The 22,719-nt window shown below is 42.4% G+C and overlaps 1 protein-coding gene and 1 pseudogene across 6 annotated transcripts in view; both read right to left on the bottom strand.

Moving 5' to 3' along the window:
- The window catches only part of LOC307175636 (uncharacterized protein), a gene marked incomplete at its 5' end in the record, with an annotated part of 505,492 nt that overhangs the window by 291,852 nt on the left and 190,921 nt on the right, over window positions 1-22,719 (bottom strand). The gene's annotated exons all lie outside the window — the stretch shown is intronic.
- On the bottom strand, window positions 17,965-18,926 carry LOC307175139 (S-adenosylmethionine decarboxylase proenzyme-like; annotated as a pseudogene). Its single transcript has 2 exons — window positions 18,806-18,926; window positions 17,965-18,726 (listed from the first exon to the last, which is right to left on the bottom strand). The product of its transcript is annotated as an S-adenosylmethionine decarboxylase proenzyme-like (transcript).

Genomic DNA, 22,719 nt, shown 5'->3' with positions numbered 1-22,719 from the left:
GACAACCCAGCACACAAGTGGAAAGACATCCTACTGGGATATCATATGTTTCGTTCTCTCTGCTGTAGGCATTCTTTCCTGTCCCATCTGAAGATTTTTCAAATTTTCCTTTAAGTTTTCTGACTCTAAGTTCTTAATTCAAGAATCCTTCCCCATCCCAAAATTACAAAATTATTCTTCTGGATTTCCTTCTGATAATTATTGGTTTTATTGTTTTATATTTAATTAATCTGATAAGGATCTAAATGTGTTACCATTGTTGTAATTTTTGTTGTTAGCATTTTTCCAAATAAGTAGCCAGTTGAGATAATGTATTTTACTGAGTAATAAACCTGTGCTACAATGATTTAAACACCACTTTCACTATTTTAGAAATCTTCTTGCCTATATACATCTGTTTCTGGGTGCATGTTTCTGCTCCATCTCTCCCCATTGATCCGTCTCCTCTGAGGTTAGTTCAAGGCTATCTGGATCACTGAAACATTGTGATGTGCTTTAATAGCTATACAGCAATTATCAGACAATTACCTTCTTCTTTTCCAGAATTTTCTTGGCTTTCCTTGCATGTTTCTCTTCCAGATACACTTCAGAATCTTTGGTTAAGTATCGAAATAAAATCACATTGGGATATTGACTAGGGTTATACTAAGTTTACATATTAATGGAAAGAACTGACATCTATACAACACTGAATAATTCATCCTGAAGATTGTTCTGCAGGTTAATTTTTAAGTGTTATTTTTATTATGTCATCAGACTTATGCCATATCCATTAAAGGGATTTGGCAATAATTTCTTTTTGCAGCAGTTTCTGGAACAGTTTCAGTAAAATAACTATCTGTTCCTTAAGTTTCAGCCACATATTATTATTATTTTCTAAATAGCCTGTAATTGCAGTTTTGTTTTTCTCCATGACATAAAGAGTTGTTTTTAAAAATATTTTTGAGCTTCCAACGTATGCCGGCTTACCTTTCTGTCATTTATTTCTAGTTTTGTTCTACTTGCGAACACTTTTGAATTTTCCATGTTACCCGTGTCCATAACTCTTTAACTTTTCTCTAACAATTCTGCAACTTTGTGTGTGTGCCACACATCATCTGTGGCTCTCTTGCTGTTATCCTCAGTAGATGGACTTCCGTAGATCTAACCTCAGCTTCTCGTCTTTGCCTTCATCATCTTTATACCTCTACAACTTTCCTTTTCCTGTGGGAGGACTTTTATGTTATGCTTTAACAGCCATATAGCAATTACCAACTAATTATTGGCTCATGAAAAGTTCCTGCAACACCTAATCTATTCATCATTGCTTCTCTGCCATTTTCGTTTTGGGTAATTATGTTTTTCACCTTAAATCCATTCATTTGTCAGTTTTTCCTCCTTTATAAATTCACAGTACTCTTACATTTTATTGAGAATTCAAATCCAGACTTTCAAATGATTTCTCCTTTTTCTTGGAGTCAGTCTGTTGCTCTGATTCCAAATGAAACCAGGTTTGTGGCATCTTCTGCTTGCTTATCTCTACAAAGGGAAGTCCACACAGCATTGGGAGGGGTCTGTCAGAGACCGCTGGCTTGCAGTTAGAATCTCTCAGGCTACGATCAAAAAATGGAAGTGTTGAGATTTCTAGGCATTCCCTTTTTCTAGGTAAGTTTCCAATAGGATGTAGGAGATAGGCATGGATTAAGAATTGAAGATGGCGGTAACAGGAGATTTAAGCAGAGTGCTAAATGGTTTATATTCGGTATTCTTGGGGCACTGTCAAGGCTGCCCTTGATAGGAGCAGGACCACCCTTGCCACTGCATTTGATTTCACATGGACTTCTTTCTCCACCAAGGCAAATACAAGTAGGTGGACAAAACTCTGAGGCATCTCACTTGGGGCCCCTGAAGTTTGGATCTACCCTCCCCATAACCCATATGTTCTCCCTGTGGCTTTCCGCTCTCATTTCATAGTCTTCAAGTCTTCTTGTCTCCTTTTTGAGGATACCAAACAGATATTTTCTAAAATATTTTTCTCTTTCCTGTAAATGATTTTAGAGATCTGCGCTTTCTCTAAGTCCTCTAGATAACATGTTATTTTCCTTGGGTTGCAGGATTATTCCACAGAAACTTCTTTTTAATGTTTGCTCATACAAGGAAAAACTGTATCCAGGCTTGGCATCCACTGACAGACACAGGATGTGAATTGCCCTGGGTCACTGCCCCATCCTTCCTCTTGAGGAGTTCAATGACCCTCCTTCCGAGTGCTGTCTGGAGAGCTGATAAATAGAGCCCGTAACCCAGTTTTCACTTCAGCGCAGTCATTCAGGTGGAGCTGGATCACAGATCTTAGTAAGGTGAAGACGTCCCCCCTCAGCGTGGACTGCCAGGGTCTATGGTTAGAGAGTCAGATGCAGTCTATGGACCCTTTTAGGGTTCACCGTTTCTTGAACATACTACGTGCCTTTGTGAAAGTTGTCACCTCACTCATGAATGTTCTTCCCCAAACTGCATCTACTAATCAACATTCGGAGCCCAGATAGATGTAATGCCACCTCCTCAGTGGAATGCCTGGAGATCCCTTTCCTCCTTATCATCTGTGACCTATTACCTATAAATTGTGACTTCAGTGGTTCATGTTTGAAATACAGAGCTTCACTTAGCTGTCTACTTGTTCTGCTTTGCAGGCTAGTCTGTAATTAATTTTTGTCTTCCAGAGCTAGGACAGGCCACAAAACACGATGGACTTGCAACACTTGGAGTAGACATGTTCACAAGGACACTGTAGCCTCTTCCAGGGGTGTCTTTGCCCTGCTGATTCTTTCAGGAACAGTTTTAATAGTAAGAGCCACATATTAAACTGACTGGCCATGAAAAGGATATCAGATCCTGCACAGCATAATGGCATAATTATAATATATAAATAACAATCACACATAACAACCAGTAATAATAATGGTAACTAATTATAACAGGAAAGATTGACTTATGATTATTAATAACATTAATATTAATAACTATCATCATGAGAAACGTCACTTTGGAAGAGGTTGGGTTATCTCCAGAGCTGAGTGCTCCAGAATGGAGACAGAGGAGAGAACAAAGAAAATGGGCAATAGAGAGACATGATTCTCTGCGGGAAAAGGCAAAAGGGGAAACCCATAAAAGCTCAGCAGGGTACAGTCTGCCACCTTTCCACTCTCTTAGATATCCTCTACCTTTCTCCTACCTACACCACAACCAGCAGCAGCAATGGTGATAACTAACATGCGACACAAATGAACCAGGAATATAGAGAGTTTCCTCGCATCCAGTGTCTCTCTCCATCTCACAACAACTCAGTGGGGTCCACAGAAGAGGAAAACTGAATCTCAGAGATCTAGAGCCGAGACCTGAGACCCATTCCTAGCTGACCCAGAATGCTGTACTCATTTTCTGTTATTGGCCACTTAAAAGGGAAGCCCCACTGGTACGTAATGGGAACAAGGCAGCAAGTGTGCCCTGGAAAACACAAGAGTAGGTAGAATGATGACAGTGCAACTCTGTCCATCTGCTGTGATGCCTCTAGCAGAGCAGCAAATGCATCTGGGGAGTCCTGGACCAGCTCTGTTTTCCTGGGGTCTAGTTGTTGGCACGAAGAGGATTCGGCCATAATGGTGGGAAAGATGGATGATATCTCAACATTTAAAACAGACTCGAACAGCTTCTGTGGAAAAGGTAAGCTGACTCCCAGAGTCAAAACAGTCAAGAATTACGTGTCTTAGGAACTTCCTTCTCATACACCCATATATATCAAAGACAGAACCTCTGCCGCTCTCTTGAGAGACACTGATAGATATCTGATCACACACAACAAAGTCCTGGTCATTCCAAAACTGAATCCATACGTGTGCTTAGCTGCTGAGTTCCCTGTAAGAACACCCAGGGATTTGTGTGTGGGAAATTAAGTAGATGGTGAAAATACTGGAAGCACCTGATGTGGCTTAGAGGGAGGTCAGGGAGGCTGTAGGAGAATGTGGGAGAAGCCTGTTCAAGAAACCTCAGGTCGTCTGGTTCAGGCTTTGGGCGTGAGTGCACCTGTTCAACATCAGAAAGTAATCTGACAAATGATGCACCTGACCTCTGGGCTTTCTCTCAGAAGCTAGAGGCCCAGAGATGGAGGGGCTGTGGTGACTGTGAACTCCTACTTCTTCACCCTCTTGGTAGTTAGGTTCCAGTCATCCCTCTGTATGAGAAAGCCCTACTCATCTCAAATCCCAGGAATTTATGTTGCTGCCTTTTACTCTTGCTAGATCTGTTCTTTCTCTTACCAAATATGGAGTGGGTTACTGTTTTTCCAGCTCCTTTTGGGAAAAGAGACAAGAAGTAACAAGAAACAGTTATGTGGACTCCATGAAAATTTCACAGTCATTCTGGGGGTTGGTCCCTACTGTGTGGTTCCCATAAGCCCTGATCATCTCCCCTCTCCTCTTCCATTCCTGATGGCAAAGATTTCTGTTGTTTATTTGCTTGTTTGCTTTTTTCACTCCTTGAGCCTTCTTCCTCCCTTAGACCACTTCTTTCAGGAAGGCCTATATATCTAGTCTACTTATTACTGGAAGAAAAGATCACCATGGTGTATCCCAACCCTCCCTCCTCCTTGGTGTGTGAAGTGCATTTGAGGAATCAGGGAAAATGGAAGTATCTGTGTCTCCTTGAAGAGCTAAATATACAGGCTGCCCATTAAGCCCCTGAAAAGCAGACAACAGAATAACCAGGTATCAGTCAGCATAAGACTAAGTTATGTTGCAGTAACATACAACCTCCAAATCTCAGTGCTTAATATAACAAAGACCCATGTCTTCTCATGCCACATGCCCATTTTGGGTTAGCGAGGAGCCTCTGCTCCTCAGAGTCACTCAACAATCCAGCCTGAGGGAGTGGCCACTATTTCCAAGATTCCAGTCATTGTTGCAGAGGGCAAGAGCACTACGGAGACCTCATATCAACAATTAAAAGCTCTGGTCTGGAGGTAAAGCATTCTTTCCAATCATAACTCATTCTCCAGAAGGAATCACACGGCCTCATACAACCACAAGGCAACCAAGAAGTGCAATCCTACCTAATCCTACCTAATGCAAACAGCATTAACGATGGTCATGTATAGCTGCATCTGCCTCCTATAATCAGTAGTATCAATTCTCAGACCAGTAAGACCTGCAAGTAGCTTCAAAGAAACTGCTCCAAAGACGACTGTGGTGATGTTCAAGGAGAGCCATAGTGCTTCTAGCAGAACAGGGAGGAGATAACCATCTTTCACCTTAGAGAAGGGCTTCTAAGAGCCACTTTATAGTTTTAACTTTTCGTTTCATTTTTTTTCTGCATTTGCAAGCTAATTTTTCTACCTTGAGTTAGAATCACCGTAGAAAAGTAGCTATTAGTAAGGACCGGCACTAATTTTGGAGATGGAAAAAAATTAAGTGTGAAATATATCTTGATGAAATCACTGACAAATCATGGACAGAACTAAAATGATTACTTCCTCCTTTGGTGTGGAGGTCAGTGTTATTCCAGGAGTCAGGCTATCTGTACAGGGCTGGAAGGCAGTAGACTTCTACAACTTCCAGAATTCTACAACTTCTTTTCTTTTCTACTAAATGGGAGAGGCAGACTACATATCTCTAGGATCTCTTTTGTTCTGAAATGTTGTGAATATAAATTAAGGAAAATTAATTTTTACTCCTGCAACTGCTAAAAAGAATCCCATCTTCTTGGCCAGCACCTTATTCGCCCGGAGCCCATGAGGTTGGAGTTCCTCAGATTAAGTCCTAGAGCCTCTTTACTCACTTGGTTCCCTTCCCCTGGGTAAGGTCCTCCTGTCCTGTTTCTGTCCACAACCTCTAGACTGATACCTTCAGAGGTTCAAGTATATGCACTCAGACAAACTTCCCTGTATCTCCACTTCTCATAGTCATCTCAAAATGTCCCAGAGTGATGGTCTCTCCCACCTTCAACCTGATGCTCTTTTAATGTCCCCATCAGTAAGCTAGTTTCTTGTGCTCAAGACCAAGGAGTTATTCTGGAGACCTCCTTCTTCGTTCTCATCCAGTCCAATCCTTCCATCCAATAATTCTGATCTATTCCACCTCTCAAAGGGCTCAACCTCTTTCTCTCTCCTCCATCTCCACCCCACCACCCCAGGTTGAGCCACTGTCATGAATTTCCTGGATGTATGCAATCAATCATCCCCACTGCTCGTCTTAGTGCTTCTGCTCTTATACTTCCCAAATCATACTGGACACAGAAGTTGAAATGATATATTAAAGAATAAATTAGATCACACCACTTGCTTAAACTCTTTAGTGGCATCCTCTTTAATTTAGGATTGAGTCCCCAGTCCCACCAGACAGCTGTCACCTGCCCCTCACACACACCTCCCATCACATCTCTTGTCACACTCCTTTTTGCTCACAAGATCTAGCCTCACATTCCTTTCACTACTTGAAATGTTATCCCTTCTTCTGCCTCATCACTTTTTCCCATCAGGTTCACTCTTCCCGCCATGTTTTTCCTCCACATCTTTGCCTGGCCTATCCCCAACTCCTCCTTCAGTCACCCACTTAATGGTCATTTCCTCAGGAAGGCCTTCTCTGCCACTCATTCTACTCTAGATTCCCTTTAGATTGCTCCTTTTTTCCTTACATTATTTATCACCCATTTTAATTATGTTTATTTCCACTTATTAGTCATTTGCTTTATGACAAACTGACATCTAACATCACACTCAATGATGAAAAGCTGAAAGCATTTCCTCTGAAATCAGGAACAAGACAAGTATGCCCACTCTCACCACTTCTATTTAACACAGTATTAGACGTCCTAGCCACAACAATCAGACAAGAAAAAGAAATAAAAGGCATCCAAATTGGAAGGGAAAAAGTAAACTGTCACTACTTGCAGATGACATGACAGTATATGTAGAAAACCCTAAAGTCTTCACCAAAAAACTATTAGAAATAATTAATGAATTCAGTAGAGTTGCAGGATGCAAGATTAATATACAGGAACCTGTTGCTTTCCTATACACTAATAATGAACTCTCAGAAAAAAGCGAGAAAACAATCTTGTTTAAAATAGTTTCAAAGAGAATAAAATACCTAGGAAAAAACTAACCAGGTAGGTCAAAGACCTATACTCTGAAAACTATAAGACACTGATGAGGAAAACTGAAGATGATACAAAGAAATGGAAAAACGTCATGTGTTCATTGATTGGAAGAATAAATATTGTTAAAATGTTCATACTACCCAAAGCAATCTACAGATTTAATTCAATCCTTATCAAAATACCCATGACATTTTTCATAGAACTAGAACAAATACTCCTAAAATTTATATAGAACCACAAAAGAACTCGAATAATCAACGTAATCTTGAGAAAAAAGAACAAAGCTGTAGGTATCACACTCCCTGACTTCAGACTATACTACAAAGCTACAGTAACCAAAACAATATGGTATTGGCACAAAAACAGATACATAGATCAATGGAACAGAATAGAGAGCCCAGAAATAAACCCATGCATATATGGTCATTGTGTATTTGTCTTATTAAGTAAAAAGAAATATGTATTTTTGAACTCAGTGAAAAAATATATTTCCACTGAAAAAATTTCACTAGAGGCAGTGAAAACCAAGTAGCAATAATAACCCCTAGCATGCAGACCTTAGTATTCAGGTCTCTGCAGAAAATGTTTGAGATGATTCTAGACTATCATATCATACCAGAAAGCAAGGAAGCTAACCAAGACTACAAAGGAGATGTCAAAAGGACCTAGCAGCCAATTTGAAAGAATTCTCATTGGCCAAGGATGGGACAATTTAAGCATCAAAAAGAACAATGCCTACAATGGGTTGAACTATATCAAAGAAGCTAAAATCTGTGAATCAATAATGATTAAAAAAAAAAAAAGACTGCATTGGTCACATTGGACATTGCTAGAACACCAAAGAATTTTCTGAAAACTGGTAAATAACTGGAAATAATGTATCTGGACTTTCCTGTATAAACTATCTTTCAGGGAAACCAACCAATTGATGACCAAAAGTTCTTATTTATAGAATAATTACAGCTAATAAATGTAGAGAGAAATTACTGTTGTAGAGTACCCCCATTTTGCAACCTTAATAAAATAATGAACCTGGCAATATTCATCAATAGCTGCCAAATCCACTGGGTGCAAGGTTGATGAGAAACTTATTATTGGATGGATCAGGCTGATATCACCTGCGTCCACTGATGAATCTTCACATCCTGAAAGGGGGAAAAAAAGGTGCCAGCCTTCCAGTGCTCCTGATGAAATGCAATAGGAAAGACACCGCACCAACTGGGAAATAGTCTTACAAAAAATCCAAATCTAATCAAGCCTCTAGATCTAATTATTAACTTATACAAAACAAGGTAGAGGAAAAGCACAACAGAGTGAAGCCTGCAAATGCAGAATGTGGAAAATTCTACAGGACAAATGACCCAATTTCTTCAACAAATAAATAACAAAGGGAAAAAAGAAGGAGGGTGAACTTTTTGTTGATATATATATATATATATATATATATATATATATATATATATATATATATAGTGCAGTGTTTTAGTTAGTGCGAGAAGAATCAGGGAAATTTTAGCAATGACTGGATATTAGATGATATTAAGGAATTATTTTTCATATTTCTAGTGTGATAATGGTAAAATTGTTATGTTTTTTAAAATAACCCATTTCTCTTAGAAATATATAGTTAAGCATTTATTAATGAAATGATATAATATCTGGGTTTTCTTTTAAATAATTCATTGGGAGGGGGCAGTTAAAGCACGGATGGAAGAGGTGAGGAACAAGTGAAACAAGAAAAAAATTGTAGCTTAGGGCTTAACCTCAGTTTCCCTAATCTGAATATCTACTCTCTAGATACCAATACTCTCTAGATACAGATACCAATAAATTTGTTCTTAATTCTATCAGAGAATAAGAATCACATATGATTTTGTGACAATAATTTTAGTTTTAAATCTAAGGCTATTTAAGATGTTTCCTAAATATTGTTCATGTGCCCCTCACCTTAAGCACAATGGATTGGCAAAAACAATAGTCACATCCAACCCTAGGTCTCTTGTTGAGGAAACAACTCAACTGTAGCCTCGGTCACCATGCTGCCTCCCCACAACTTGGGCCAGGTGCTGCAGTTTGCACAGGCTGCTCTTGGAAGTACAGAAACCCAATCACCTGACTACCCAGCTCCAGGTTGTGAAGTCTTCTCTTCTCCTGCCAAGACCTGAGGACTCAAAACAATGTTTTCTGCTTATTTCCTTGGTATCTCATGGCCGTTACCTATCAACTTAGATGGGAGATTCCACGTAGACACCCTCCCCTACTTCTTTTTGCTAAGCCTCCTTCCTTCTGCTTTTAGAACTTTCAGCCATGTCCTTTTCCTGAAAGTCTCCTATCTTGATGAATTGGTTGAGACAGTCTCTCTGCCTTATCAGCATAGGGGAAAATGTGGACTTCCCTCTCACCTCTAACAATGAATGTGTCATTGCCTTTAAACCTTAGCCAATCTGAAATCATTTCAACAAGAGACAGTGGGCCTCTAAGATTAGATACATGCAAAAAGGCCAAAGATGTGTCATGCAACATCTATTCAGCACAAAGAACCTGTGGGTGTTTAAAGGCAGCAGGCAATCAGTGGTTAAGACACTACTGACCAGAGGCTGTCCTGTTCATAGGGACCTGTCATCCTGCTGAGGAACACAAGATGGTGTCATAGAGGAGGCCTGAGTTTTGGAATCAGTCAGATGTTGGTTTGAAATGCAAATCAGCCTCTTACTAAATATTTTCATTTGGACACTATTGCCTTTTGGTCCTCTGGTTCCTCCTTTGTGCTAGGAGCTCAGTAACCTTGCACCACTCAATTACTATGAAGCCTCATACGCCACCCGTGAACATGAGCTCGCATGTGGGAGCCCTGATGAGGCTCTTTGCGAACTCTAAAAGGGTTACTTTGGCAGCTAAAGTTGATTTTTCTGGAACACTGTGTCCATTCTCAAAGAAAATAGTTTATTCATCTTCTCATCTTGTTCCAGAAGTCTTAATTTATCTTTTTGGGTTCCCGGCATGGCTCTCCAGCCCTGGAAGCCTTTGGCCCTGGACCTCTTCTGAGTTCAGGCTCTTGCATTCAGCAGATCACAAGGCAGCAGCATCCCGGTCACTTATCTTGATAAGGCACCGTGGGAGGGAAAACTCTGGTGAGGACAACAGCATCTGTCACACTGGTTCAGAATGAGGGAGGACAGATATAAGGTTCTGCAGTTCTCTACTCATATGAAAATGATTAACGATTTCCTGTCAAGGACAAGCAAGTTGCTAACTAATGATCCGGTAATGGCACCCACTATCCGCTGTCTGCCTCATTTGTCTTCCCTGTGTGGACAGATTAAGGACTGTAAATACAGCCTGGGGCCCTTGTTCATTCCACAGGTTTCTTGTTCTCTGTTGTTTCAAGACTGGTATCTTGGAGTGGGTGCCAGTGGTGAAGGGTGAAGGGCTGAATGTGCTTCACAGGAGTTCCCAGAGAGTCTGAGGCAGAAGGAGGAAGGAGGTAACATTTGTGAGGGTCAATCATGGACTAGGAATGTACATGGTCCTTAACATTTCTTATTCTATTAAATCCTCAGGGCAACCTTAGGAGGGAGATGAGGTGGGAAGGATTACTGCCATTTGTAGATGTTCAGAGAGGGTAAATAATGCATTCAAGACCACATAGCTAGGAAATGGTTCATCTGAGATTGCAACACAATCAGTTTGATTCCAAAACCATTATTGGTAACCACTGTACCACTTTCTCCCAAACAAAGCCAGTATCTGCAGAATCCAGGCACTATATTGTTTAGAGATACAGACATATATGAGACAATTATGGGTATATACTAAGCACAAAATTCAGCATTTCAAAGCAGGAAGGGATGAGACCTGGGAAGAACACAAAGACAGCCTCTCAAGTTATGTGGTAAGTTCACTGATGTTCATTTTTATGTTGGGCTTCATTACTGACATACGTTACATAAAATATATATCAAATAGTATACAAAAGAAAAATACCTAATGTCTTTTTCAAAACCTAAACAGATACTCTCATGGAGCAACAATTTTCACCAAAAATAAGGTAGATAAATCCATTAGTCAGAATTAATGTGCAGAATATTATACTAGGTGCTACTAGGGATTAGAAATAAAAATCAATGCAGGGATACCTCAGAGATTTTGCGGGTTCCATTCCAGACCACATAACAAAGCAAATATCACAATTAAGTGAGTCACACAAACTTTTTGGTTTTTCAGTGCATATAAAAGTTATGCTTACCCTATACTGTAGGGTATGCTGACCATCTGAACCTTCAGCAACTTGCAATCTTTTTGCTGGTGGAGGGTCTTGCCTAGACGTTGATAGATGCTAACTGATCAGGGTGGTGGTTGCTGAAGGTCGGAGTGACTGTGGCAATTTATTAAAATTAGACAAAAATGAAGTTTGCACATTAACTGACTCTTCCATTCATGAACAATTTCTTTGTAGCATGCAGTGCTGTTTGGTAGCATTTACCCACAGTAGAAATCCTTTCAAAATTGGAGTCAATCCTCTAAAACCCTGAAACTATTTTACCAACTAAGTTTATGTACTATTCTAAATCCTTTATTGTCATTTCAACAATCTTCACAGCTTCTTCACCAGGAGTACGTTCCATCTCAGAAAGCCACTTTCTTTGCCCATTCATAAGAAGCAACTCCTCAGATGTCACAGTTATATCATGACATTGTACTATTTCAATCACATCTTCAGGTTCCATTTCTAATTCTAGTTCTCTTGCTGTTTCTACCACATCTGCAATTACTTCCTCTCCTGAAGTCTTGAACCCTCCAAAGTCATCCATGAGGGTTGGAATCAACGTCTTCCAAACTCCTGTTCATGTTGACATTTTGACCTCTTCATACAAATCACGAATGTTCTTAATGTAGAATGGTGAATATTTTCCAGAAGGTTTTCAATTGACTTTGCCCAGATCAATCAGAGAAATCACTATGTATGGCAGCTATAGCTCTGTGAAATGTATTTCTTAAATAATAAGACTTGAAAGTTAAAATTACTCCTGGATCCATGCGCTTCAGAATGGATGTTGCAATAGCAGGCTTGAAAACAACATTAATCTCGTACATTGCCATCAGAGCTCTTGGGTGACCAGGTGCATTGTCAATAAGCAGTAATACTTCGAAAGAAATTTTTTAAGCCCACTGTTGAGACCAACAGTGGGCTCAAAACATTTAGTAAACCATGTTATCAAAAGATGTGCTGTCACCAGGAGAATCCGCCTGCCAATGCAGGGGACATGGGTTCGAGCTCTGGTCTGGAAAGATCCCACATGCCGCAGAGCAACTAAGCCCAAGCACCACAACTATTGAGCCTGCACTCTAGAGCCCGTGAGCCACAACTACTGAAGCCCGCACCTAGAGCCCATTCTCCACAACAAGAGAAGCCACCGCAAGGAGAAGCCCGCATACCATAATGAAGAATAGCCCCGGCTCACCGCAACTAGAGGAAGCCTGCGCACAGCAATGAAGACCCAACGCGGCCAAAAATAAATAAATTTATAAAAAAAACTAAACAAAACATGTGCTGTCATCCAGGTTTGTTGTCCCATTTATAGAGCACAGGCAGAGTAGATTGGGCATAATTCTAAGGGCCCTAGGATTTTCAGATTGGTAAAGGAGCACTGGCTTCAAATTAAAGTCACCAGCTGCATTAGCCCCTAACAAGGGAGTCAGCCCGTCCTTTGAAGCTCTGAAACCAGGTATGGACTTCTCCTCTCCAACTAAGAAAGTCCTGGATGGCACCTTCTTCCCGTAGAAAGCTGTTCTGTCTACACTGAAAATCTGTTGTTTAGTGTAGCCACCTTCATTAATTATCTCAGCTAGGTCTTCTGGGTAACTTGCTGCAGCTTCTACATCAGCACTTGCTGCTTCCCCTTGCACTTTGATGTTATGGAGATGGCTTCCTTCCTTAAACCTCATGAACCAGCCTCTGCTAGATTCAGACTTTTCTTCTGCAGCTTCCTCACCTCTCTAGGCCTTCATGGAATTAGAGACAATTAGGACTGAGGAAGATGAAAAAGAAAGTGATGAGGAAACCAAGGCAGCCCTCAAGTACAGTGAAGCTCCCCTGTGAATGTGCGGGGCAGTGGGCAAGTGGGTTATGCAGGAAAGGTAGGCAGGAGCCTATGCCCTCCTCCTGGGCCCTGGTGCTGTGGCCTCCCCGGGCTCCCTGAGGGGCGAGCCAGGGTGTTGTCAGCAAGGGTGGTGCTGCGGGCGCATAAAGCCAGCAGCAGGGGATTGAGCAGGCTCTGTACACACTCCCTCCCTCCCACTGATTCCCCAGAAAGCCCGCATGTGTAGAGAAAAAGAGAGAGAGAGAGAGTTAGGGTCTTGCTCTGAATTAGGCTTTGGCTTAAGGGAATGTTGTGGCTGGTTTGATCTCCTACCCAGAGCACTAAAACTTTCTCCATATCAGCAATAAGGCTGTTTCACTTTCTTATCATTCGTGTGTTCATTGGAGCAGCACTTTTAATTTCCTTCAAGAACTTTTCCTTTGCGTTCACAACTTGGCTGGCTGTTTGTCACAAGAGGCCTAGTTTTAGATCTATCTTGACTTTGGACACGCTTGCCTCACTAAACTTAATCAGTTCTAGCTTTTGATTTAAAGTGAGAGACGTGAGACTCTTCCTTTCACTGGAACACTTAGAGGACATTGTGGGGTTGTTAATTGGCCTAATATCAAGATCGTTGTGTCTCAGGGAATAGGGAGAGGGATGGGGGAATGACTGTCAGTAGAGCAGTCAGAACACACACATTTATCGATTAAGTTCACTGTCTTATATGGGTGCGGTTCGTGGAGTTCCAAAACAATTGCAATGGTAACAGTGGCATGGACACATATACACTACCAAACATAAAATAGGTAGCTAGTGTGAAGCAGCTGCTTAGCACAGGGAGATCAGCTCGGTGCTTTGTGACCACATAGAGGGGTGGGATAGGGAGGGTGGGAGGGAGGGAGACTCAAGAGGGAAGAGATATGGTGACATATGTATATGTATAACTGATTCACTTTGCTATAAAGCAGAAACTAACACACCACTGTAAAGCAATTATACTCCAATAAAGATGAAAAAAAAAAAAGAATTCCATTAGTAAGTGCTACCTGAAACTACAATAACAATTTATAAAGAGTGATCCTCTACTTCAAATTACAATGATAAAATTCTTCCTGGAATAAAAAAGATAACTGATCATCAAAACAAATATAATAATAATGAAAACATTTGAAATATTGCAAGAATTACCAAAATGTGACACAGAGACACGAAGTGAGAAAATGCTGTTGGAAAAAACAGCACTCATAGCTCTGCTTAATGCAGGGCTGCCACAAAATTTCATTTGTTAAAAAAAATAATAATATGTGCAAAGCACAATAAAGTGAAGTGCAGTAAAAGAGGTGTGCCTGTATACAATAAAGTTCCTGTTTGCATGATACAAAATGACAAGGAGGCCAGGCTAAAGCGTATAAAAAAGACTCATCATTTTACAGACTTTATTGAGATCATCTGCCTATGGTCTATTTTACAAGGATTTTCTCTAGTCCAGGCAGAGGATGCTCAGAAGACTAGAATTCCAACCCCACTCCTGGGGCTGCACTTCGCAGGCCTGTGGTCCAGGGCCTGACTCCCATCAGCCCTGGCAGTGCAGCTGCCGGCCCACCTGTGAGCTCCAGAGGCAATCCACCCTTGTCGCCCAGGTGTCAGCAGCCCCGGGGCTTGAGGAGACCACTTGGGGTGAGGAGAAGTCTTTGTCCCTCTGCTTCTGAATTCCTTTCACAAAGGAAAGGTAAGCCTCCTCTGGGACAGACCCTTTCCAAAGGTAACTGACAGCCAACGCTATTCACAGGTACACGTGACATTTCTCTGTTGCAAATACAAATTTGGCATAAGTCCCACTTCAGCGGCCCTGCAGGAGAGGTGAGTCCTTGAAGGCAGGCACTTCTCACAATGCTCAGCCTGGGATGTTGCTCACAGGACAGGTACAAACGTGAAATCAATGAAGTGAGGTTTGCTTTTAGCACCTCTGCATCCTATGTCTCGAGGATTCCACTGCCTACTCTCCAGGGCCTGGGTCCTAAAGACCATGCCCACCTTCTGGATTTCTACCACACCCTTCCCTAAGCTCTGCTACCACCAGTGTCTCTCACATAGGATCATTTCTTCCTGTAACAGAATAAGCGCTACCTCAGAAGCTAGGCGGGAAAGTGATCATAGCTAGTAAGTAACCGGCAGCAATGGATGTGCAGGACTCCATGAGCATCCCACACTGGGCACAACTCAGAGATAAGATACTCTGCCCACTGTAGAGAAAACAAGCTCGTGAGTATTTTTTTTTAATTGAGCAAACTTTAACTGACACTTAAATTGTGGTACAGAAATATATTTCAACTGATTTAAATCCAACACCGTGAGGGGAGAAATTATGGTACCAAAAATTCCCTCTTCAATAATACTAAGATTAATTTATATCGCTATTCAATATACAGTTTTCTCTTTTCTAGGCTTTGCTGCATACCAATGTGTGCAGTTTTTCAACATTAGATAGAATTCCTGAACCTGTTAGGAAAAAATCAGACTTTGAGCCAACAAATGTTATCATACCTACTAGGATATCTACTAGGATTTTGTTCAAGAAAAAAATTCACTCTGAACATTAGTCCTCAAAATAGGACACTGGAACATTAGGTTAACTAACTACAGAAGTTAATTAGGTTAACTTCTGTGCTAACTACAGAATCAAGCTGATCACGTCGATTGAAAGCTTCTTAAGTGAAACTTTCAATCAACAACATGCTTAAGTCAAAACAGTATTCCAGCCACTTGATTTCAAGCAAAGTAGATTTTTTGTTTAGAAACACTAAAGAAGTGTGGTTCATTTGTAAATACAGAAGGAACAAAACATCACTGCATCAACCCAAAAAGAATCAAAACAACATTTTGAGGACAAGAAGAAATACAAAATTTAGTCAACTTTGCTGTTCTCTCGGCTGCTCAAATGCCACAATATCTGCAAACATAGCTAAAAGATGCTAACTCTTGAAAGCCTATATTTCCAGGCATTTCTAATTGACTATTGGAATTCTGTATATTATGTTTTATGAAGAGCATTCTGCTTCCCTGTGTATATATCTGAATAACCTGGACAGCTCTCATTCTAGCAGTCATTCACTTGATCCTATGAAGCCATGGTGAAGGGAACATCACACTGAGAGACACAGATGAAGTCAGAACACTATCATATGCATCACAAAGTCACAGGATTTTAAGTCACAAGGTGAAAAAGACATTGATTCTGCTTTAAACCAAAGTTTACAAGAAACTGTCACTGGAAATTCATGGAAATGGCTGCTAATGTAAAACTTAAAGTGAATGATCCAAGCCAGCTTGACTTACTGAATCCAGTACAGCCTTTATGCTAAATCTCCCTGCTAATAAACTCGGTGATAAAAAATAAATAAATGAATCCTTGCATACCACTACTTCACACGTTAGTAAAGGCACAGTGCTCATGAGAAGCTAATCTCATATACTGGGAAGCACAGGATGGCAAATGGTTTCTGTACAGTCATGTCAGTACATCTACATCCCAATCTACAACACTCTATGGGTCATCCTTGATAATCAACTAATGAAGTTTATTTTGTCACTATCTTCCAAAAGAGCCCATGCCACTTACAAGGAAGCCAAATTCTCTTAACCTTAAATGAATATTAAGCCCAAGATCTACCCCAGCTTCCCCTATGGGTAATAAGATTAGTATAAATCGGGCTTCCCTGGTGGTGCAGTGGTTGAGAATCTGCCTGCTAATGCAGGGGACACGGGTTTGAGCCCTGGTCTGGGAGGATCCCATATGCCGCGGAGCAACTAGGCCCGTGAGCCACAACTACTGAGCCTGCGGGTCTAGAGCCTGTGCTCTGCAACCAGAGAGGCCGCGATAGTGAGAGGCCCGCGCACCACGATGAAGAGTGGCCCCTGCTTGCCGCAACTAGAGAAAGCCCTCGCACAGAAACGAAGGCCCAACACAGCAAAAATAAATTAATTAATTAATAAACGCCTACCCCCAACAGCTAAAAAAAAAAAAAGATTAGTATAAATCCACAGTGTAACTGTGTATTGCTTTATTTGAGGGGTGCAGGGGAGACACCCAGGTAAGAAAAAAATCAATTAAAGGACTAGGAATGTAAGGAGCAATAATGTTAAAATAGTAAAATACAAAAAATGAGTAATTGCAATCATTTTCTTAGGAGGACTTGATTCGTGGAAGAAAAACTAATTGGTTTACGAAAAACATCTGTATGAAGTAGAAATTGGTTTCAATAACATTAGTAGAGAATACACTCTAGAAAGTAACAGTAACTAGAATGTACAAATTCTGACCGCAATTTAATAGAACAATCCCAGATGGTTAGGCTGAGGCCAACACCTAATGAGGACAAAACCTCTGTCTATGGGAAATTTTGGTTGATACCTGGAGAAATATTACACTGTGCATAAACCAAAGTGAATTGTTTTCACAAGTGTTATAAAGTTTCATATAGTAAAGGGTTTTTCTATATGCACTTCAGTTTCACAGCAAGAGTGGTATAGAATACCTAAACACACAAGAGACCATTCATGCAAGATATCTCACTCCTTGGTATAATAACGCATACAATCCAAAATGATTACACTGTCATCACATCTAGGGCTTTCTGCAACTACAAGGTAGTGGTTGTAGAAAGCATGGACCTCAGTATCAGCTGCGGGCCCAGCCATCACCTTCTATACGTTTTCTTTTTGCATTTTTACTTCATTTTTCTTAATTCTGCTGTTATTACCGTTTCTTAGCAAAACTGGTAAAAACAAAATTGTAATCACTGAACATAGCACTCCTCTGGTAATCAAGGCATTTAAAACTTTCAATCTTGTGGGACAAAGAAAGCACTGTTGACAAACAGGGTAATCAAAAATTTTCCTGGCATAAAACCCCACAACTTTCTTAATCAGGTCATTATAAGAGTTCATATGAAGTTTGTTTCAAAGCTGCCTGAGAAAATTCTGGTTCTGGAGTGGCGTGAATAGCTCAGCAAGTTCCCTATGATTTCATTCCACTCACTGAATACCCACAAGGATTGAACTGTGTGACATCAATGACAGAACCTAGCACGAGTTCTACTCTCATTAATGACATCTTTGCAGTAACACCATCTTTCACGTAAAATTAGTCCATAACTTCTGGGTCAAGCTCACTCATCAGTATTTCCTGGGTTTGATCTAGCTGACTGATTACCCAGCTCTCTGGAAAATCCAGAGTATACCACTATGAACAGTCAGAGTTCATCCGTCCTATACAATAAGCTGTTCCATTGGGAAAAATTATATTAAGAAACTATTTCTTCCTGGAAATTCCAGTGTGGGTTCCCTTGGTGAGAAAGCTTCATGAAATTCTTAGGAGAATAAAAGAAGCTTTGAATTGAATCGAAACCGTTGTAATTTCTAGCAAGCTTCAACAGGGGAACCAGTGCTTTCAGCAGAAGGTGGTACCACACATCTTCAAAATGAAACATCTCTTGGAGACAAAAATGTTATTCTCACTGAACACATAAGCTTCCTGCTTGTCAGTTTTTGCCACACTCATGACTGACCACTAAACATCCTTCAAAAGTATGTCCCACTGGGATCATGGGGTGGTTTGAAGATTCCCCAGATCCTTGGTTTGTGACAGGTTGCTGCCAGGAGAACTAGAAGTCCAGCAGCTTCTTGCTTCCTTCGGAAAAAAAAATGTGCAGCTTCCATCACCAGGAGATTAGCAAATAATTAACAACCACAGAAAATCAACTAAATCTCTTCTCCCATTGCTGCCAGTGCCACCAATTACTCCAACTGTGTTACCAAATTTCAGTCTCCTTTTCTGCTTTAATTTTATATTGACTCTTTTTTAAGGAAAGCATTAATAAAATTTACCAGGCCTTTTTTGTTTCTGGAGTGCAGAGAGAGACGAAAGTTGATCACGAGTCTGCTGGAAACAGAGGCAGATAAAATTCAGTGTCTCAGAGTCCCCTGTTTGCCATCAGAGGGAGTAGAGACAGCAGCTAGCTAAGTGAACAACCTGTAATAGGGGCGGAGCGGGTGCGCAGCCGCTAGTGCAACCATTAGTGTGCCACCGTTAGCACGAGACCCGTAGGGCAGTGGTTAGAGGTCCCGCTCTGCCAACAGTCAGCCTGGCAGTGGTCCTCGCGGCAGCAAGTACAGTGAGAAGCAGGTCACAGCCTTCTCCCTGGGGCCCTCCAGGCCCTCTGGCCTCAGGCCAGCGGGTGAGCTGCGGGCCCAGGGACAGGCTGAGGGCTGTGTCCTGCAGAGCTCCAGAGTCCTTGCCAGGGCCGCCCACTGGCTGGGCCCAGACCTTGAAGCAGCCCAGAACCTCTCCCCCATCCCCACCTCCAGGACCTAATGGCAGCAGCAGTCTCCATGGGTCACAGTCCGTGGAGGCCTCAGCAACTGGACTACATGGGCACTGCCATTAGGGTAATAGCTTCAGTCTCTCCATTCAAGTTGCAAAAATTGGTCCAGCTTAGATCAGTTGTCTACCGCTAGGAGGTGGCCAGAGGTCAGGGTTAAGTTGCAAAGACACTGCACATCATTACCTCAGATCCACCTCTGTAGTTGGGCAACTGTTCTCAAAAAAGGGCAATTGTTGTGAGCCGGGAATTAACCTGATTGGTGTTTGCTACAATATGTATTTCTATTGCTCCTATACAAATGATTCTCTCCGGTTTAAATGAAAACCCTGAGGGCTGGTCCTGGGACCTGGCTCCCTCAGTGATGATAGGTGGGCAGGGTCTGGGGACCTGGCCCTGAGGGTGCTTCCAGCTGAGATCTGCCTCTTCAGCCGGACCTGGGCACTGGCAGGAGGACCCAGACTGGATGCTGGACGAACGCTCCCAGGCAGGGTAACTGGACGTGCAGGGAGGGACCCCTTCCTCTTAGCCAGGGCCTGGACCTCAGAGGATGAAAGTTGAGCCTTGGGACCTTGCCCTTTCTTGTCAGAACAGAGAATAACATTTGTTTTGGTGGAGGTTTACAGGAACATCATGACCTGACCATGACCTGACCTCAAGAACAGAGGATCTGACACCAAGAAGTCTGCAACAACTGACCACGCCCCTCCTTCACCTTTCCTATAAAAGGGCTTTGATGAAAGCTTTCGAGGAGTTCAGGGTTTTTAAGGCATGAGCCACCCGTCTCCTTGCATGGCCCTGCAATAAACCTTTCTCTGCTCCAAACTCCGAAGTTTTGGTATTGTTTGGCCTCACCGTGCGTCGGGCACACAGACTTGCATTCAATAACACATCCAAGGTCACACAGAGATTTTGTACTGGGCCTAGAACAAGGGTCTTCTCATTCCCAGTTCATCCTCCCTCACCACCAGAGCATAAAGCATCCCTATTCCTGAAGGTAATACCCTTTCAAACACCAACAGTATACAACTGAACATGGCCTGGTGAAACCTTGTCATACCTTGTTCACACTCACCCATGCAGAGTGGATGGAAAGCAACAAGATACCTGCTCCTGTCTGATTGTGACGCTGAACAATCAGACAATCGGAATCCTTACCTGTGAGGAGTAGACCTCCTTTCTGACCTCAAAGAGATCTTCATTTTCTGAGACTTTCTACCCCATGTCCCATCCATAGTCAATCCCTCTCCTTTTTATTCCCAAAATGAGCAGCTCCAGAATAAAGGAAGGAGTCAGTGCACAGGGTTGTGTGTGTTGAGAGGGATCAGGGAATGGTGGAGAGTAAACGGTGTGAGGAAGGAAAATCAGGCAGACCTCAGAGGTTGCCCTCCTTCCCCTGGGCGGAGAGACTGGCCAGGATGGCAGCACACTGGGGGTCCCAAGTGCACCCTGGAGCAGAACGGAAACGACGCGGGGATCTCCCAATGCCTTCCTTTTGCTCTTAAGTCTCCCCACCCGACATGTCCACATCTCAAAACTCAGCAGTCCCTAGCACAGCGTAGGCTCTTCACGACAGGTTGTGCTTGGCCTTTCCACAGAGCTGTAGGATACAGACGCCCCGATGCCTCCCCGGGGTCAGAGTACCTACCGGGCCTGTCTCAGGAATACGAGGTGCTGCTGTGAAACACACAGTGCTCTACAAATGCAAGGATGCTGTTACAGAAGGATACTGAGGGTTAAGCAATGAAAGGGTAGCCTGCTAGAATATTTTAAAGCGCGCGTACGAACATCCATGAGGCTGGTGCTTGCAGGGAGGGAACGGCCACAGCCATGCTTGTGAGGCCTTGACTTTGACCCTTTCTGGAGCCCACTAGGCCTCGCAGACATCAGGGTGCTCTCCTTCCTCCTTCCTCCCTCCCTGACCAGTCCAGTCATTCTTGGTCCCCTCCCTTCACCCAGGCCATGCGCAGCACACAGGGCCTCTGCGGGTTGGAAGGGTCTGCCGGGCCTGAGACTTCCAGACTCTGTGGAACAACGCCTGTCCTCCTCAGACGGGCAGGATAGACCCCGACACTGCAGGGAAACCAGTGTGTGTGTCTCCCGGAAGTGAGGACTTGGTGCCCCCAAACAAGAAGAGTCAGTCAAGATGTCTCTCCTTGCCCAGGTTTTTATGGGCATCTCAGGGCAGAGAAGAGGGCTGGGGGTGTAACATGTCTCTCTCTGTTTCTCTGATTAGCCTCCTACACTCCCTGATGAGGACTGGAGTGAGGGGAGGGGAGGAGTACAGGGCCGAAGAGGTGAGACTGTGCTTTTCAGGAATTTACTGCAGCCTCTTTTGTTTTGCCAGAAATAAGTTTAATCAATTTCGCCCTTTTATTTCTTTTAAGGAAAATCCTCCCATGAGAGATTTTACAAGACCTGGCATGTGAAGGTTTGCTCTTTGATTCCTTTAAAAGGTATTCACCCCAGTGCACAACTTCATTCTCTCTAATATTTCCATCAAGTAATTAACAAATGACAAACAAATCCAAAGAGATGGTGAATCATTACATCTTCCAAATGCTGGTGTCTGGGACACCTGAGGCCCCCTTTGTACACTCTGGGTTTCAGTAGTGCCAGAAGTAGACCTTGATCTATTGTTTTTTTAATTTATTTATTTTGGCCTGCATTGGGTCTTTGCTGCGTGCGGGCTTTCTCTCTAGTCGCGGTGAGTGGGGGCTACTCTTTGTTGCGGTGCGCAGGCTTCTCACTGCAGTGGCTTCTCTTGTTGCGGAGCATGGGCTCTAGGTGTGTGGGCTTCAGTAGTTGTGGATCGTGGGCACTAGAGCGCAGGCTCAGTAGTTGTGGCACACGGTCTTAGTTGCTCCACAGCATGTGGGATCCTCCCGGACTAGGGCTCGAACCCATGTCCCCTGCATTGGCAGGCAGATTCTTAACCACTGCGCCACCAGGGAAGTCCCAGATCTATTGTTTTTAAATCAAGTAATCTAGGTTTTTAAAAAATAATTCAAAGTAGACAGAAAAAAATCTTGCATAATCATTTTGTAGTAGTATCCCTGCCAAGTCAGTGGGCAATGACAGCTTCCCAGGGCTCTTATCTGCCCAAAATTACTCTTACCTATCCCAAATTA

The sequence above is a fragment of the Stenella coeruleoalba genome (genome assembly GCF_951394435.1).
Source record: "Stenella coeruleoalba genome assembly, chromosome: 16".
NCBI classification, from domain to species: domain Eukaryota; kingdom Metazoa; phylum Chordata; class Mammalia; order Artiodactyla; family Delphinidae; genus Stenella; species Stenella coeruleoalba.
Note: the sequence above shows the minus strand (reverse complement) of the source record. Positions and strands in the feature narration are given on the sequence as shown.